The sequence below is a fragment of the Neofelis nebulosa genome, chromosome 1 (genome assembly GCF_028018385.1).
Source record: "Neofelis nebulosa isolate mNeoNeb1 chromosome 1, mNeoNeb1.pri, whole genome shotgun sequence".
NCBI lineage: Eukaryota > Metazoa > Chordata > Mammalia > Carnivora > Felidae > Neofelis > Neofelis nebulosa.
In genome coordinates, this window is record NC_080782.1 from 149,010,906 (window position 1) to 149,024,164 (window position 13,259).

Below are 13,259 nucleotides of genomic sequence, written 5' to 3' on the forward strand. Positions count from 1 at the left end.
ACCTCGGGAAGAGGACAGGGCCAGACCCAGAATTCTTTCATGACTGCATTTCATGAAGTGACTTTTCAAATGTTTGTAGGCTGTCTGTCTTCTTGAGAACAAGTGAAGAAATGCTCTCATTCCACCTTAAAGTTTATGGCAAATCCTCACTGTAAGGGAAATGGTTTCCCCTTTTAGTGTAAAACAGTATTTTCGGCAAAAGTACAAGAGTTTCAGTTAAACGTGTTTAAGCAGAAGGTATTTAAGTTTTTGGCTGAATACTCAAATACAAGGAGCACTGTATTAGTATCTTACAGGCAAAGTACTAGACGTGAATGAACATATTAGGTTTTCCTGGAGGAAGGTCTTCATGGGTCAGAACTGTAGGTGAACTGAGCCCAGAACAGTGGCTGCAGTGTCACGGAAGTGACTTGGAGGCATTTGAGGAGATGGAGTCACTGTATATTCCTGCAAGGCAGGAGGCAAATGGTATTGTAAGACTGTCAGGGGAAAAGAAACTGGAGCAGAGGGAGAAACTGAGGAATTTGCTAGTCACTTTTAAACCCAAGTGCGTGAGCAGTGCCTGAGTGTAGGTGAGGTGGAGCTGTGGATAGGGGTCTCAGACACCAGGACCAAGTCTGTGCTCAGGACTCCGAACCTCAGCCTGACCCTATTCTAGAGGAGCCTTGCCTCTCCCACTGTAGACCCTCCAGCTTTTGGTGTCTCTGGTGCCCCTGTGGTGGCTGGCCTAGTAGGTGGCTGAGACCTACTACAGGTCTCAGTGGAAAGGGTGGGGACAATGCGGCTCTTACTATTGGGTCATCCAGGTCTGAATGTGGTTCAGAGCAGCATCACATTTACTGGTGACTTAACTGATGCTACATAAACTCCAAGGGCAGCAAGCTGTCTTTTGAGGCCTCTGGGTGGATGGGTAGGTGGGTGGGGGTATCAGCCTTCTTACAGTCACTCCCAGTACCAAGAAGGGACCCTGGGTCCTGTTGTACCTGTGGCAGCTGCCTTCTGTGCCCTGTGACTTGGAGACTCTTTGAAAGGCCTCCCAGGATGAGCACACAGAATCTAGGTCTAACTAGGTTTAGGTACCTTGTCTACGTCCACAGACCTGCCCTGGGGGAGGGGCTCCCAGACAGGGTGACTGCATTTAAAGCCAGCAGATGTGTCTGCATCCACCCCTGTCTCTGGCTAACCTACGGGTGCATTGCCCACCCCCTGGTCCTAGCAGAGTCCCTTTGTCTGGGCTTTGACACCCAAAACAGAGGGTCTGGGTACCCTGGAATGTTCATTTTTGGGTGTCTGGCCACTCACCAGCGCCCTGTTGTGACCATTAAGTCAGATCCATTTTCACAAAGTTCATATTCTGAGCAGGAAGACCATATTTGTCCATGGATGGAATCTGAATGGTTTGGACTGAACTTATTAGTAATAGGATAGTGAAGTGTTGTGTGTAATGATTTTGAAGATAAGGGCTAGAGTAGTTGAGCTACTCTAACAGGAGGAAAGTTTAACAGGAGGAAAGTTCACTTACTCTTCTTGTGAGGCATGTGGAGAAATGGCTGTCATACCATGTGAACTCAACATACATGCACGGATGTATGCATGACAGAAATAACGAGACTGGGCTGTAGTTGCTTCAGTAGTCAATGTAGTAGGATGATGAGGCCCAGAATTTAAGTGAAAGGTCAAGGCTGCCCTCCTAGAAATAGCTGAATGCAGGATTGAAAGTCTGTTCTCTTATGTACAAGGTGCCCCATGAAGGTCAATGAGCCTGTGAACATGAAGAATGAATGACCTCCCCCCTTCTCCACCTGCTATATGAATCTCCAGGCCTCAGGAAGCTCAACCCCTCCTAACTCCTGGCTTCCATGTCTGTCCTCCAACCCTGGCTACAGGGAGAAAGGGATGGAGGTTTTCTGTTTCCATTCCAAGTTTATTCATGACCTTGGCCTTGGAAGAGGTAGGGTTCCTGGGTAAAGGGACCATGCCAATACCTTGTCTACCCAATGAAGACAAGATTAATGTTCCAGAGAATCTCCAAGTCTCCATATCTGACTCAGCATGAGGAGAATATGGGTCCTGTACCCCAGGAGAGCTGCGACCTTCTCTTGGGTAAAGTTGAAGAGATGGGCTTGAAGGTGATGGAGGAAGACTCAGGCCCTGGGTGCCTAGCTGGGTCCTGGAGGTCCTCACAACACATCTTACTGGGCTGCCTGAGCCTCTCAGGGGCCCTGGTCATGTTGAAAGTTCAAGGTCCTGTGCGATGTAGCAGTCAAGGTCAGACTGCCCTCAGCCAGAGCAGCCCTTGCATTAACTGGGCCTGCAGTTCATGAATGTGACCCATCCCACTGGCTTTAGGGTCTTGGCAATGGCAGCTGGTTCCAAAGTTGGAATCCCACGTGAATATATGGCAGGCAATAGACTCTCATGACCTTGTTTTCCACTTGACCCTCAGGTGTGTCCTGTCCAACCTTCTCTCAGGCAGTGTTCATGGAATAGACTGCTGCTGGCCTTCCTGGTGTGACAGAGCTCTGGGAGATACTGGGATTTCTGAGGTTGGACCTTGAACATGGGTGAGAGAGTTCACTTGCCTCTTTGCCTTCCTCAGGTTCTGGGTCCACTTGCTACATCTGCAAGCCCAAGTCACCCAGTGTCTGCTCATCGGTACCCTGTTGCTACAGGGGAAATTTCCAGGCTCCTCTACACTTTCCCCAGGGAGGCTGCTTGTGTGGGGCTGAGTTCAAGGTTCCAGAGTGTACCCTTAAGCCATAAGCCTCCCTTTCCCTCTGCTGAGAGCTGCCTCTGGATCTCAGGGTGTTTCCTGGCAGATTTTCACTGCTGCCTGTAAATGGAGTCAGGCCCCACTAGGCCACTGTCCTTGTCCATTATCTCCAGAATTGGGGCCTTTGTTGTCCTTCTGCCAGTCCTTGCACATCTGTTCCTTAGCTGGTCTTTGACAGGAAAACTGGGAGAGGATGTACTGTGAACCCAAGGGAAGATGGAAATCTCCAGTCACATGTTGAAACTTCTTTCAGTGAAATCTTTGACACCAAGGGTTGGATATTCCATGCCTATAAATTGAACTTAAGGATAAATTTGAAAGTCCTAAAGTTTGTTTATATCCTTTTGACCAAAGGAGTATCCCATTTTCTCTAATAGGGATAGAAAGCTCAACCCAGGATTGGCCTAGCATAGGTATTCCTGTTGAGATCATGGTAGTGGAACAGTGTGGTAATGATCAGGCCTTTGCTGCTGGTGTCAGAGGATCATCCACATAGACCACATTTGGGGAGAGATGCACAGTGCTCCTCAAATGGAAGTGGGTCATGGTCCAGGACTAGAGCTGTACCATGAGATGGGTGGTAGCTTCCTTTGCACAGGAAAGACCCAAGTAGTGAGAAAGGCACAGTGGATTGCTCTTGAGGGCATGCCCACCTTCTCCCTGAACCTTTGCTTAAGGCCTGGCCACTCCCATGGGCCATGTCGCTGAACAAGTCCAGAGGAAAAGTCCTTCAAGATCAATGGTTTATGGCAGGCTGAGACATTTCATGAAACTAAGTTATGAAAAACAAAAAACTTTCTATACATATTCACAACGCCCTGCCCCCCAGAAGCCTTCTAGGAATTGTAGAGAAAACATTGGAACATATCCTTGTGTATATTAGCTTGAATTTAAAACCAGAGATAGACTTTTTTCCTAGAGCATGAAAGGGGAAAGGGCAGAGAGCGAGAGCGAGAGGGAGAGACAGAATCTGAAGTAGGTTCCAGGCTCTGAGCTCTCAGCACAGAGCCTGAAGCGGGGATTGAACTCACGAGCCATGAAATCATGGCCTGGGCTGAAGTCAGACGCTCAACTGGCTGAGCCACCCAGGTGCCCCAGAGATAAACATTTTTGCATTTATGACTTGAACCTCATCAGCTTCCATTTTCTTCCTCTTCTACAAGTGACCAACTTAGCCTTGTCTGTGCTTCCTGCAGTGTGCCTGGTTCTCTATTCTCCAGGCATCTTGATGCAATAATGGCTTGCAGCCCTGGGCAAAGCTCTGGCCATAGACTGGATGTGTTTTCCTCTGGGTATCAAAGTCTCAGTGAACTAAAAGGCCTTTCTTGTGCCTTGGCGCATCTGCTTTAATCCACACTCCACATCACTGTGCACAGCCCCATCCTCCTTCCTGTCTGGGTACCGCACTAAGTGTTCCTCACGCTAGAGAAATCTCCCAGCTGCCTCTTTGTCCTCTGGTTCCAGAATCTGTGCCTTCTGTTGGTGGAACCTGGTCAGGAGCTTGCCGTGTGTAATCTGAAAGGAGTCTTTATATGTGGAGGGCAGGGAGAGATTGAAGAATGAGCAGGTGACTCCAGATGGTGGGGGACAGGTTTAATAAGCAATAGAATATCTATAGGAGGCTTGTGTCTGGTGGCCACAAGATGAGATCTCTACTTAGGCCCACCAAATAGTAAAAGTATACATAGGGGCCTAACTGGTTTCAGGCACGCATACCATCCTGATCATCTCAAGAAGCCTTTGTTCTCTCCAGAATATGTGTTCAGAACAGCCCCCAGAGTTGGGACACTTTGCAGGCATCCATACCAAGGATCTGGGTGGGTGGGTGGGGGGAGGCTGCAACTACCTAGGGCCTGTTGGAGGGCCAACTGGAGGCCACTCCTCTTACCACCTCCAACACCTTTCCAGCCTGCAGGCCCAGGGAACTCTTCTTGGATGAAGAAACTCTTCCCCTCTCCATGGGGTTCCTGTTCAGTTTGCTTCTCAAAGGCGCTGTACCACCTGTTTCCTCTTCTCTCTTGTCCAGTTAGGTGTAGGTGTACCTCCCTTTCCTGACACCTGTCCTATTCCTTGTCCTGTGGTGTACCAGTTGTGGAGGGCACACCATCTTGAATGACTTGCAAAATAATGTGTCAGCTTCAGAAGGTTGTTTCTTGGCCAGCTCGTCTTTGCCCTTTTTCATGAATTTCTTGCAGCTGGGAACTGCCTCAGGCAGCAGAGGGTGTGGGTGAGCTTGCTGGTGACAGTATCACCTGTGTTAAGTGGTGAGGGGCCTCTATGGTGGGGCAATTGACCTTGCTGTGGGTGGGGGCAGTGGGGATGTCTGTGAACACCTTTTTCCTCCTGGTCCATCATGTGGCCTGGCAGCACCAGCTCATTCCTGTTTTGAGTGCATTTGCTTCAGTGGATATTTCCTTAAGTTCTTCCTGCACTTTGACATTATTGGAAGTCCTAGATCAGACCATCTGAAGCAAAGCAAAATACAGTGTTTTCAAAAAACAAAAAGGTGAAATCATCTGATTCACAGTATAACTTTACCACTGAACAAAGCCAATGTTAAAGGCAATAAAATATCCAAATGCCAACAAGCAAAAGGCCAGAAGCTGACTTGTGTCTAAAATTGGCAGGCACACAACCCATGACAAGCCAACAGTGGGAAATGACAGTGTGTGGAATCAGTAGGGAAGGACTTGAAAGCATCTCTGGTAAATAGACTGCTGTGGTCAAGCATCCACAGAGTATGAGCACAGGAGGTAGGACAAGAACATCCTCAAGATATAAATGGAATATTGGAGATATAGAGTAGAGTGAGGGAGCCCACAGATCACAGCAGGCCCACAGTCCCCTTAACATCAGGAATGTTGCAGGACCAGCCCAGGAAGGTGTCAGGAGCAGCATGTAGCAGCTTTGTGTGCTGGGGCCTCACTGCTGAGAGTCTGTCTCCAGCTCTGAGAAGTGGAGCTGGGTCAAGGAGGCTAACACCTGCTCTGCCAATGAGGGTAGTAATAGCACCACCCACCAGGCATGTCTTGAGGATCAAATGCATCCATATTTTTAAGGTACAGAGAACTGTGCATGGCACATATTTCTCAGATGGGAAATGCCTGTGTAATGAAAAAGATCTATTTCCCATTAACCCACAGGAAGCTACCTTCCTAGACGTGCCTCCTTTTGCCCTCTTGGGTTTTCCCTGTGATCCATCATCTCTCAGCAGCAATGAGGCTGCATCCAGGACTCGCAGAGCTGGCACACACTTCTGTTTTGCTTGAAGTTTGGGAGTCAGGCAGTCCCAAATGTAGAAATGTGTTTGCTGTGCTTGTAGTCTGGCTGTCTCTGATGCAAATGGAGGTCTAGCTATTCCTGAAGGGCTTGGATGTGATTTAGTTAGACCCATTCTGCACACAGAGTTGCCAGGCAGCTCCCAGTAGGATGATTCCCACCAGACGATGGGAAACACTAGATGATTGCATCCAGCACTGGGAGTGAGCCCTGGGCATCAAGACCTCAGTTCCAGGGAGGAGATCTGAGATGAGACTCCGTGCTCCCATGTGCCCTGACCTGGTCTCATCTTATGATCCCCTGAGTCCTGGCATCTTGCACTGCAAAGGGGGAGGATTATCTCACCCACCATCATGTCAACCCATGAATCCAGTGGTTCACTTAAGGGCTTGGGACACAAACTAAACCTGGGGAAGACACAAGAAATGGGTATGCACATACCATGGACAGCTGAGGGTGCAGGGATCCCATTGCAAAGCTTAAGGTGTTCAAAAAAAATCACATTCTAGGGAGCCCACAGCATCTCTTCATAGGGAGCAATTCCTGAATTCCCTTCATCCCTCACCCACAGCTTCAACTTAAGCAGAAATCTTTAAATCCACCATCACGCATATGGGGCATGAACTATATATTTTCAAGTAGAAGTAAATAGTCCAGGCATGAAAGGTCACATGGAAAACAGCCATAGCATTCTGATGTGGACCCTACTTACACTGTCCTTGGTGTGTAGACCAAACCTGTTGGGTCAGCACAGTGGTTTCTTCCTCCATGTCTACCTGATCAGATCAGGCTAATTTTTCTCCACTATCCATGCTCCAGCCACATTTCTCTTCACCATCCCAAGTACCTGGAACATGATTTTGCCTCCGGGGCTGTGCTCCTTCTGTGTTAGTTGCACATCACCCACTGGTGCTATTCATCTAGCTGGATCCAACTCCTGGCTGTGGAGTCAGTCACCTTGGGTGTAAAGGCCTTCTCAGGAGTGACCCCCTCTCTAGTCTATGCTTGACTTCACCCAACACTTGGCAAATTCCCGTGTAAGTCCTTGGTCAAGTCCCCTTCCCTGCCTGTTGTCTGAGGTCAGTCAGAGCATCGATCATGTGTGCAAGTGAATTCAGCTACAAACTACTTCCCAGTCCTGAAGCAACAGTGGATTCCTCTTTTCAAAGAACATTGCCAGTGTTTGGCCCTCAACCCAAATGTACTGAAGTCTCAAGAATTGGTCTTCTCCTTCCTCCTCCTTCCTCCTCCTTCCTCCTCCTTCCTCCTCCTTCCTCCTCCTTCCTCCTCCTTCCTCCTCCTTCCTCCTCCTTCCTCCTCCTTCCTCCTCCTTCCTCCTCCTTCCTCCTCCTTCCTCCTCCTTCCTCCTTCAAAAAAAGTCTGTGGATGATTTCAACATGCAGTCTGGGTGGAGCTTTTCTCCCGTAGATGAATAGCATGTACCCTGTCATGAGTTGCACCTGAAAGCAGGAGCCTCCTCACCTTCCCCACCTCACCATGCTCCAGGGGGCTGGGTTTGGGTGAGTCACACTTGGCCTGTCAATTAGAACTACTGGAAGAGGGTTTCCCAGTGCTGAGGAGGGGCCCTTCTTTAGTGAGTCTGTGATGATCCAGGTGGGGTCCAAATAGCAACAGTTCTGAAGGTCCCGGATGGTTCTAATGTGCCCTCTGGGTGCAGCAGCTCAGTCTCAAGAGGGTCCAAACAGCCCAGTTTTTCTCTGAGAGATTGAAGACCACTTTATGAACATAAAGCAGCTTAGGGAAGAAGATGAGGGCCAGACCTAGAATTCTTTCTGAGATTGACTCTGGAGGGATATTGTATTTGATAAAGTGACCTTTCACATGTTTTAAATTTTTTAAATGTTTATTTTTGAGACAGCATAAGTGAAGGAGGGGCAGAGAGAGAGGGAGATGCAGAATCTGAAACAGCCTCCAGGCTCTGAGCTGTCAGCACAGGACCCGATGCAGGGCTCAAACCCATGAACTGTGAGATCATGACCTGAGCCAAAGTTGGATGCTCAACCAACTGACCCACCCAGGTGCCCCTGACTTTTCACATGTTTTTAGGTCTATCTTCTTTTAACGTTTATTTGTTTTTGAGACAGAGACAGAGCATGAATGGGGGAGGGGCAGAGAGAGAAGAGAGGGAGACACAGAATCGGGAGCAGGCTCCAGGCTCTGAGCCATCAGCCCAGAGCCCGACGCGGGGCTCGAACTCACGGACCGCAAGATCGTGACCTGAGCTGAAGTCGGACGCTTAACCGACTGAGCCACCCAGGCACCCCAGTCTGTCTGTCTTCTTGAGGACATGTGAGGAAACACTCGTATTCCACCTTAAAGCTTATGGCAAATCCTCATTGTAAGGGAAATGTTTTACACTTAAATCATTTTTCAGTATAAATGTAAGGACAACCTGAAATGGACACACTTCTGTGTAAATACACTTAAGTTCTTGGTTGAATACTTGAATACAGGGGGCAATGTGTCAGTATCCTACAGGCAAAGTACTAGATGTGAATGAACATAATAGATTTTCCTGGAGGAGGGTCTCCAGGGGTCAGAGCTGGGGGTGCCTGGGAACCTAGGACAGTGGCTGGAGTGCTATGGAAGTGACTTGGAGGCATTTTGGGAGATGGAGTTATGGTAGATTCCTGGATAACAGGAGGATAATTTATCTCAGGGAGTACAGGTCAAGGGGTAACTGAACAGGGAGAGAGAACCTGATTGGTGGAATGTTTGAGACCATTTTAACCCCAGTGTGTGATGAGAGACTGACAAGTTACTAAGACTGGGGCTGGGGAAGGGGGCTCAGACACACACAGTGACCATGTCTGTGCTCAGTGAGTGCACCCTGACCATCTCGTTGAGGCATCTGTGCCTCTCCCCACTGTAGACCCTGCAGCCCTTTTGTGTGCCAGGTATCACTTGGTGGTGGCTGGAATCTTCAGGTGTCAGGGAAGGTGTGGGGACCAGGTGGCCCTGACTGTGGGTCATCCAGCTGTGAGCCTGGGTCAGACCAGCATCATGTTTGGTCCTCCATCCTCAGATGCTTCAGAAAATCTGTGGGCAATGAATTGTTCTGGAATCCTCTAGATGCATGGGGGTTTTGGAGGGGCCCAGCCCACAGCCACAGTAGTTAGGAAACCCACCTATCAGCCAAGGTTGGGGAAACTAGATCCTGGTGCACCTGGAGCTAATGCTTCCATTCTGTGCTCTGGAAGAAAATCTCTCAACAGCTTAGCAGGGCAAAAACCCAGAGCTCAAGACTGGTTGGGTTCAGCCAGCAATGCTTCCACTTGCTCAGAGATGCTTCCAGGGGACAAGCTCAGAGACAGTGACTAGACTCCAATCCCTGCACATAAGATTGAGCCCATGCTGATTGCTGACTAATCTGTGGGGGGATTGCCCACTCAGTGGGTCCTAGTGTGTCAAAGCCTAGAGAGGGACTCTCAAGACAGAGGGTCCAAATCCCTGAAGATATTCCTTTTTGGATGCTGGCCAGTCACAGGTGCCCTCTAGTGACCACTAAGCCAGCTCAGTTCTCCTGCAGTTTATGTCCTGCACAGGAAGGCAATATTTGTCAAAAGACTGAATCCTGGTGATTTTGATCTTCTTAGTAATAGAGTGATAAATTGTTTAATAATGCAGCTTTTCAAAAGAAAGATTAAGGTAAGTTGGGATCTAAATTGGGAGACAAAAACCTCACTCATTTCTCACCAGAAACTGGAGAAAGACAGAATGTGATCTTGACATATCCAGTATACAGGCGCACATACACAACACAGAAAAATATTCTAAGACAGATTATCTAACAATAGTCAGCTCAATGTCAATGAGAGGGTCAGTATTAGTAAATGAATGGATGATGCTGCCCTCCTGGAAAATGCAGAAGGTGGGAGGGAAGAGCTGTCTTTTCTGAATATGCAAGTTACCATTTGAGGCTCAAAGAGTCTGAGCACTAAGAATTAATGAGATAGCAAGAGAAGGGTGGCTATCTCAAGGCCCTAGGAAGCTGAGTCCCTTCCCAGCTCCTTGGCTTCCCATTCTCTCCTCAATCATGGCCACCAAAGAGAAGGAAGTAAATGTTGTCTGTTTCCATCTCAATTCTGTTTCATTACCTTGGCCTTGATAGGGAAGGAAAGGTTTCATGGTTACAGTGGATTGTGCTAATACCTTGTCTCCCCAGTGCAATTGGGGTCAGTATTAGAATCTCAAAGCCTCTAGATCTGGTTCAGAGGTAATGGATGTCCAGTCCCACTCCTGGGGAGAACTGGGAAGATCTCTCGAAGTTCAGGATATGGGCGTGAAGGTGACCGGGGAAGGCTCAGGTGCCTGGCCTGGTCCTGGAGGTCGTCATCACACATCACTTCCTGTGCTCCCTGAGCCTCTGGGGGGCCCTGATCCTGTTTAGATTTTAGGGTTCCTGAGCAAAGTAGCAGTCAAGGTGAGACTGCCTTCAGCCAGAGCAGCACCTGCATCCAGAGGATGTGACAAATCCCAATGGCTTTGGGAACTTGGCAAAGGCAGCTGTTTTCAAAGTTGGAATCCCATGTGAATATATGGTAGGTGACAGCAACCCTGGTGACATTGTTTTTTCTACTTTGCAATGAGGTGTTGATCTCTAAAGCCTTCTCTCAGTCAGCATTTTGTCATTTGTCTGCTGATGGCCTTCTGGGGGTAACAAAGTTCTGGGATGTGGGATTTCTGACCAATCTTGAAGATGGGCCAGAGGGATTCCACCTGCCTCCAGGGTTAGTGAGGTTCTGGATCCACTTGTCCAACTCTCCCAGTGTCGACTCCTCAACCCCCAGCTATGGTATGGAGGGAGGATGTCCATGCTGCTCCTCACTTTTTATGGGAAGCCTGCTTGTGTGGGGTTGAGTTCAGAGGTCCTGTGAAATAGCTGTGACTTTCAGCCTCCCTCTCAGCTGGGACTGTGTCCTGAGCTGAGGGATGTACTGGTGGATTCCAAGGGCTGCCTGAGAATAGTTAGGGCCAACCAGACCACTTTCCCACTTGGTTCATCTAATTTGGGGCCTTTATTCTCTTCTGCCATTGTCACACACCTGCACCTGAGCTGGGCTGTGAGTGGAATCTTAGGAGAGGGTGTGCTGTGGTCTAGAGAGACGCTGGGGTTTCCAGAGTCACATGGTCAACTAGCTTTCGATGAAATAATTCCCAAATCATGCTGAAATTCCAGACCTGTAGATTTGACTAAAGAAGCACATATTTTGAAGGTGTTGTCAAAGGTTGTGCATAGGCTCTTCCTCTGGCCAGAATTTCCTCTAATAGGGTTAGAAAACTCACCCATGACTGGTCAAGTATGGATGGACCAACTGAGATCTTCTGGTGGTTTTAAAAACCACAGAGGAGGAGAACTTCTGTCTCACCCTCTGGGTGAGTTGTCCAGTCCACAAAGACTGGTTAATTTGAGGACTTAGGACTTGGAGTACATCTGTAATCACAGGGGCCACTAAACTAGCATTTGATTTGGTCCCTGGGAGAGGCTGTGCCTGATCACAATGTGGGCAGAGATTGTGGAGCATTGTTGGGCCCCATCCTCTCACCTTGAGAATGAAAGTTTGGGGCATTTTCACAAATGCACACCTTTGATTTCTGAATCCTTTATTCCTTGCTGAGGGTTTCTAGGCTAGGGCAGAGTGCAGAAACACCAGCCTGTATATAAATGTGAAATTAACTGATGGTTCTTCACTCTGGAATTAAATTAGCTGTGGCATCAAGTTGGGCTTTTCCCATGGACACCAGCAATAGCATCTTCACTGACAATCCTGTGTGTCTTGTCCTTAGTGTTCAGACCAGCCCTTCTAACTTGGGTAACTAGACATAGGGTCTTGTCTCTGGGGGAAGGCCACTGATCAGGGTGGTCATGCGCCAGTACCCAAGGCTGTCAATCTATGGTGTACCGCCCAGGCCAGCAGATCCCCGTGTGACCCTCGGCCTGGGATTTAACACACAGTTCAGAAGTTTTCAACCAACCAGCCCTAGGTACAAATGTTCATTTGTGCCCCAGGGGTGAGATGATGGGTTCCCTCTATGACCCATCAGGCGACTGAGTTCTCACCAAGCTTATATTCTCCATGGCTAAGATATGTATGTATGTATGTACACATACATACATACACACATACATACATACACAGACTCGGGTGTTTTCTTATTTTAGGAATTGTTAGTAAAATGAAAAAAGGAGTCTACATAGGTGTATGTTTGTGCCTGACAAGTTGTTCAATCAAAACTTTGAGTCTACTCAAAAGGATGTGGAATCATCTGATGAAGTTTTTCGAGGAAATGTGGAGAAACAGGTCTAAAGGGTACAGTACAAATGAACAACTATGTTATGTGAAAACTTATAAAACTATGCTTGGTACTTCTATTGTAATGGCAAAAGTGTCCACTGGAGTGAAAAGCAGGAGCTGTACCTAAATGGAGGGCATGCGTTCCAGGAATCTGGAATGCAAAACAGCCCTCTGATCCTATAGGCAGGATTCCAACTCCCTCCTCTCTGATCTGAAAGCTGCCATGATGAGGAAGGAGACTCTGTGCAGGAAGAGCAATGGAGGAGAGGGAGGAGAACAATGGGTCCCAAGGCACTAGGAAGCTGAGTGTTCTCCCTGACCCTTGGTCTGTGTTCTGCTTGAGCCCCAAGCACAAGACAAAATTAGATGTCCTCTTAATTATACACCTTCTTTTCATTCTACTGGGATTGGGGACAAGATGTAGCCATGACATCCCTTGTGTCAAGTGCAGGTGGGATCAGCTTTCAAATTAAAGTCAAAACTCAGCACAGTCATCAGAGGTGGCCTCTGGGGTAGGATAAGTGGAGAGGAGACAGGAAATGGTTGTGGAGATACCATAGAGGGCTGAGGGTGCTGGGGTCCTTTCAGGGACCTTATGAAGTTCCTTGTAGGTCACATGTGGTGTGGAGGGCCCATAGCATCTCCTAGGGAACAATTCCTGAATTCACTTTATCCCTCATTCACAGCCTCAAACTTGTAATTTTAGAGTATAAATAAGTAGCATGACCTGGATGTTTTTTCCACACTGTCGCAGACTGTCTGGAGTTCTCTCTTGCCTAGCAAGAGAGTGGATACAGAGTTGAATACGAGAGAGAGGCTAATGTCTGGGAGGAGACCAGAGCCCTGAACAGAGGTTTTGTCTCTGTATTTTTTTGAGCTCACAAGATATT

General features: G+C 48.1%; 1 long non-coding RNA gene across 1 annotated transcript in view; it reads left to right on the plus strand.

Annotated features, from left to right (window-relative positions):
* The first annotated feature begins 2,460 nt into the window (after positions 1-2,460).
* LOC131517261 (uncharacterized) overlaps positions 2,461-13,259 on the plus strand; it is a 44,009-nt gene continuing 33,210 nt past the window's right edge. The window contains exon 1 of the long non-coding RNA XR_009264484.1: positions 2,461-2,564. This is a non-coding gene — a long non-coding RNA (uncharacterized LOC131517261). The remainder of the gene's footprint in view (positions 2,565-13,259) is intronic.